Source organism: Gavialis gangeticus, unplaced genomic scaffold, assembly GCF_001723915.1.
Source record: "Gavialis gangeticus isolate Ggan-Ray unplaced genomic scaffold, GavGan_comp1, whole genome shotgun sequence".
NCBI classification, from domain to species: domain Eukaryota; kingdom Metazoa; phylum Chordata; order Crocodylia; family Gavialidae; genus Gavialis; species Gavialis gangeticus.
Window position 1 is genome coordinate 169,530,290 of NW_017729022.1, and position 5,413 is coordinate 169,535,702.

The following is a 5,413-nucleotide window of genomic DNA, read 5'->3' on the forward strand; positions in this document are numbered from 1 at the left end:
CACCTAGGCCAAGGGTTAGTGAGGAACTAGTTAGGGAACTTCTGGAGGGACTGGATGTATTCAAATCAGCTGGTCCGGACAATCTCCACCCCAGAGTGCTGAGGGAATTGGCTGAGGTTGTTGCGGGACCCCTGGCATGGCTTTACAAGCACTTGTGGTGCTCTGGTGTGGTGCCAAAGGACTGGAAGAGGACCAGTGCATTTCCTATCTTCAAAAAGGGGAGGAAGGAGGACCTGGGAAACTATAGGCCAGTTAGTTTTACCTCAATCCTGGGCAAACTTTTTGAGAGAATTATTCTGGCACATATCCACGAGGGGCAAGGAGGGGAGATTATGCTTAGGGGCAACCAACATGGGTTCATTGGAGGCAGGTCCTGTCAGACCAACCTGGTGGCCTTCTATGACCAGGTCACCAAATCCTTAGATGCAGGGGTAGCAGTGGACATAGTCTTCCTGGACCTTCGGAAGGCCTTCAACACCGTCTCTCACCCCGTTCTCATTACGAAACTGGGGGACTGTGGTGTCAACACCTACACAATCAAATGGGTCGCTGACTGGCTGGAAGGTCGCACCCAGAGAGTGGTGGTGGACAGGTCATTTTTGACCTGGAGGGGTGTGGGCAGTGGGGCTCCGCAGGGCCCGGTCCTCGGGCCTGCACTGTTCAACTGTTCAATCTTTCTTGATTATGCTGTGGACTTTCTCCCTTAGGCCCTCTTGGTAACAACTGTGCAACTTGGCACTTGATTAACTCTTTTCACCTTCAAAGCATTTTACCGTATTAATGTAACAGTATTCATTATCTAACCTGCCAAGTGGATTGAAGACCTGCACAAAGAAGTTATGGTCAGTGCTATAACATACTTTTTCTGCCCATAGGAAATCAGAATCAAATGCAGACACACAGAGAACAGTTCAGAAACTCAGGGCCCAATCTTGAAATCTCTTCTGATTCAGGAAAGTATTTAAATATGTGCCAGGGGTGTAGGTTGTAGCTGTGTTGGTCTAAGGACATAGGCAGACAAGGTTCTTTGGGTGAATCTGATATCTTTTATTAGACCAACTTAAATAGTTGGAAAACAATTATTAAGCAAGCTTTTGGGTTCAAAAACCCTTCATCCAGCTAAGGAAGTTTCAACAGTTGGTGTGTGATTTTCCTGGATGGAATGAAAAGTAAAAAATCCGGAGGCTGGTCTGGTATGCTTGCTTAATAATTGTTTTCCAACCATCTAAGTTGGTCTAATAAAAGATATCAGATTCACCCAAAGAACCTTGTCTGTTTAAATATGTGCTTAATTCTTAAGATATGAATACCCTCTTCACACCCCTCCTGGAAGCCAATGGAAGTATGAACATAGGATCATAGTAAAGTAGGGCTGGTGGAAATCTCATAAGGTCTTCTAGTTCAGCCCCTGCTCAAGGAAGGATAGTCCCTGACTAAGTCATCCCAGCCACATGTCTGTCCAATCTGCTCTTGAAAATTTCCAGGGATGGAGATTCCACAACTTCTTTAGGTAGCTTGTTCCAATGCTTGGCCACCTTCATAGTCAGAAAGTTAGATAGAATCTCTATCCTACATTTCCTCTGCTGCAGCTTCAAGCCATAGCTCCTAGTTCTATCCCCTACAGCCACAAAGAAAAGACCATCTCCATTTTTTTTAAATTGCCCTTCAGGTATTTGAAGACTGTTATCAAATCCCCCCTCAGTCTTCTCTTCTCCAGACAAAAAACCCTAGTTCTTCTAGCCTTTCCTCTTAAGTCTTGCTTCCCAGGCCCCTAATCATTTTTCTTCCTCTTTGCTGGACTCTTTCCAGTCTGTCCACACCCTTCTTCAAGTATTTAAGTTCACTGATATATTGGAGCCCTAGAGGTTGGAGTCCTACCATCTTGATTCAGTTGGAATTTGGGTCGAATACAGATGACAGGATCAGGTTCATCCAATGGAATCAGTGCTTGAGCTGATGCAGAAAGTGGTGAAGATGTCACTGTGAAAGGCTTTTAGGAAGATGTGGGAGATTTTGAACACAGAATTTGTTTTGATGTAACCAGTAATTTAATGTTCTGCAACTGGGTCATCCCTAAAATAGAGAACATTGTGGTTAAGATGAGACAAGACTCAGATTGAGCTAGTACACAGTGGCTTGACATCCTGGCACCTCTTTCAAGCTGCTATTTTTTCCCCCTCAGAATCTCAGTTTTTCATTGAAAAAAAAAAAATAGGCTTGGCTATCATGGTTTTATAGAAAGTTCCCAAATTATGGGCTGAGTGTAACTGATGTAGCGATATCTCCTTGAACCTGATGGCTACCTTGGAACGCTACCTGTGACAGCCATGTGGTGTTAACTTGGCTGCCTACAGGTGATAAGGAGCAACATTTTAACCAGTTCATTTTTTTTGTATAAGATAGGAGGCAAGGGAGTACACATCTGTACAATATGTTGAAGGTGACATCTTGCAGCATCTGGTATATGTCCTTTCTGTTTCAACCCCAGATATAAGGGGCCAAGTCCAAAGTGCCTAGTAGAAGTTACAGGCATATTAAACAGTCTCCCTTTGGGGGTATCAAGGTACAGGAGCCCAGAAAAAAACAAACAAACAAACAAAAAACAAAAAACCAAGAAATGCATAGGACCTAATCACATTTTGCACACCTGTACCACTTGCTGTAAATACTACCATGTCTTGATAATTCATGGAGTAGACCTTATTATATCCTATGGCTTTCCCAACTCAGTCATCTATTCACTCTGTCCTCTAATCTGAATCTGGAAGAGGAACTCATGCAACACCATTGTTATGGCATTTATGGTTGTTGCCAAGTGAATCCTACATCCAGCTCCCCTAACATAGCACTTCTTTCTTCTTCTCCTAGGAGGGTGAACAGTATGCCACAACAGAAAACAGGGTGTAGGTTTACCCATGTATCAGATGCTACCTAGTAAGTAACTGCTCATAAGCACACTCTTACCCTATAGTCAGAGGAGACAAATTATGGTAACTTACGTCTTTTTCTCACTGACTTTTATGAAGATACCACAATTATGAGCCCTTATTGGGGATAAGGGTGTGCACATGGGCAGTTACTCACCTTCTCTCTTTTACCATGCAATAAATTGCTCATTACTTATAGATGAAGGGCAGGTAATGGCCCAGACAGCTGTGCAAGATCCTGTTAAAAGAGGGTGGTTCTTCTCAGAATAGGTTATTTGAGACAGACTAGACAAAATATGATGGTGACGTACAGCTGCAGAAGTTCTGCTTTTTGTATTTTTTTAATTAACCTACAGTACACTGCACTCTGGTTTTAATAGAGAGGCTCCCCATTCATACTATTAACAGGAATATTAGCAGTTTTATCATCTTGTTCCAGGTAATCATCTCATTCCATATAATTATTAGCTCTTGCTTCTTGGATGAAGTAATCGTTTTAAATCAGCTCATATTTAATTAGTCCACATTCCCTGCTGAGTGCTACAGGCATATTCTGTGCAGGTGTAGTCTTGAAACTGTAAGCTTGGTCTCAGAAGTGATTCCAATAGGAGCTGAATGTCTTGTTCCAGGTGAAATTCAGCAGCACAAATCCCCTTCTGAATGAATGGTATCATTTAAGGGAATAAAAGAGAAAGAGGGTTGTCTCAGAGGGTGTGACAAGTGTATCTACTTCTGAATCGGACTCCAACCGAGCGGAACAACCTCTTCATGGGTAAACAAAGGCATACATAAATGTAATACCTACTATAGAAATGAGGGCATGCTGTCCTTATTAATGTTGCCATTTCAGCCTTGTTTAGATATTTCCCTTTCTTCCTTTGGGTAATTTATTCTATGAGAGGTTGAGAACTCCCAGTGAAGCCCACGGGTTGAGAGTGCTGAGCCCCTGGCCTGGCAGTCCTTATTTGACTGAGAAACTGGTCTAAAAATGAATAATGGAGTGGGTTTGGTATGCTCATTGTGTGCTCAAATACACATTCAAACACTGGTCTTGATCCATGCATGCAACTCCTACTGACTCAGGCACTTTGTTAGTAGGAGGAGCATGCATGAAGATCGAGTAACCACAGACTGTTTCCTGATGGGATATTTCTTGAGGCTGGAGCTGTTTCAGTTCTCTTGAATATTCAGTATTCTGAAGAACTATTTGCTGAAATATTGGAAAGAATAGGAAGAAAAGTGAATAAAAAAAAATACAGAAACGAAGGTACTAATTATACCCAAAGGTAGAAAAGAAATGGCTCTTAGCATCTATATCTCAGCATAATGATGGAACAGTCAAAATAAAACCTGACCCAAATCAAAACCAATGTGGGTCAGGTTGGGCAATCAAAAAGCTGATTTTGAAAACATGGCCCTCAGCAATTTACTGAAGATTACACAGGAACTCTGTGGTAGTCAGGAATGCAATCTCTACCCCTTGGATCCAAATGCAGTGCCTTAACCATAAGACTATCCTTCCTCTTTGACAGGGCAAGATGCACAAGGTTTCAAAGCTACAGGTCAAAGTGAAGTGTCTCATCTCTCCAGCAAATTATAATGCAAACCTGAGAAAAAAAATGTATGGTAGAAATTACATTCCCTGGCTGAAAAGTTATTGACCAAGGGAAAGCAAGGGAAAAAGATTATAGGGGAGGAGGGGAATATGTTTGGCTTCCCCCCACAAGGAAGTCACTAGGTAGTATGCTGTTTATAATGTCAATGTTATAAATAAGTGTGCTAGTTTCTTGAACTGTGATTATTGATTTTTCCTGTAAAATATTCTTGTGGTTGCCCTACCTGTCTCTGAGAAGTGCCAGTTGTATTGATCAACACGGAGTTGTTCACTACACAGTGACTCTTCTAGCATTGATTTTTTTTTAATCTTTTACTTTCTCCCCCTTTGTTTTTATAAACTATTTCCCCAGGATTCTTCATTCTGTATTTAACACCAGGCTCATAATCCCTCTTTCTTTTCTGAAGTGAAAGGTATTTCACAGGATACTTTAAACAATAAAGTGCAATATGCCATGCATCAGGGTAGTTTAATGAACACTTAATGTGCACTTACCTACTGCCTCTGGTACACCTTAAGAAAGCATTAATCATCACATTAATCAGATCAACTGCACAGTCTGAAGCATCCGCTTGTAATTAGAAAATTGATTATTAAAAAAGTTAAAGTTTTAAGGCAAAATTCAGCCTTGTGTCTTGTGACTGCACTTAAGCAGGAGGGGTTTAGTCAACAGACAGAGCACAGAGGAGCTGTGGTTCCAAATGAGGGTGAAGGCCTAACCAGGAGAAGACAAAGAAATGGAGTCCAATCAAGAGCTGTAGAAATAGATTGTTTTGTCCTGCAGTCTCTAGCAACTACATTAACCTCAGGTGTCACCTGTAACACCATAGGCAAAATATTTCAAACTGACAATTTTTTCAGTTTTGGTCCC

At 41.6% G+C, this 5,413-nt stretch overlaps 1 long non-coding RNA gene across 1 annotated transcript in view; it reads left to right on the forward strand.

The window, feature by feature from the left end:
• The window catches only part of LOC109296869, an 18,405-nt gene extending 12,998 nt beyond the window's left edge, over positions 1-5,407 (forward strand). The window contains exons 2-3 of the long non-coding RNA XR_002097084.1: positions 3,178-3,181; positions 5,201-5,407. This is a non-coding gene — a long non-coding RNA (uncharacterized LOC109296869). The remainder of the gene's footprint in view (positions 1-3,177; positions 3,182-5,200) is intronic.
• Positions 5,408-5,413: the final 6 nt, after the last annotated feature.